Raw genomic sequence first — 428 nt, 5'->3', positions numbered from 1 at the left:
TTAAACCACCTTAAGATAGTTTGGAGATGGTTGAGCCACTATAGGGAAACATGGAGATAAGTAGAGGCTCAGTGCATGAAATTATATTGTGTGGATTGCCTAGACCCAGTAGGTGAGAAATAGGTGAAAGCTTTAAGTTGAGGACGGTTGTTGAGATCAAATGTCTAGAAAAACAAGTAAAGGGCATAAAATAAACATGGGAAAATCATCACTTCTCTCAAAAGCCTTTATGACTCAAGCAAGTAAGTCTGTTAGGGTTTAAAACCTGATATCCTAAAGTCAGCTGGTTTGAGAATTATCGACCTAAAGCTCATTACAGGGGTCATATAGAAAGCAAGAAAAATGAGAAATTGACAAAAATTCATCTTATCGAGCCTTTATAACTCGGGTGAATAAGGCTGCAAGGGTTTAAAACCTGGTGCCCTAAG

The sequence above is a fragment of the Olea europaea genome, unplaced genomic scaffold (genome assembly GCF_002742605.1).
Source record: "Olea europaea var. sylvestris unplaced genomic scaffold, O_europaea_v1 scaffold3977, whole genome shotgun sequence".
Lineage (NCBI taxonomy): Eukaryota > Viridiplantae > Streptophyta > Magnoliopsida > Lamiales > Oleaceae > Olea > Olea europaea.
The sequence above is the reverse complement of the archived record's forward strand: the minus strand, read 5'-3'. Positions refer to the sequence as shown.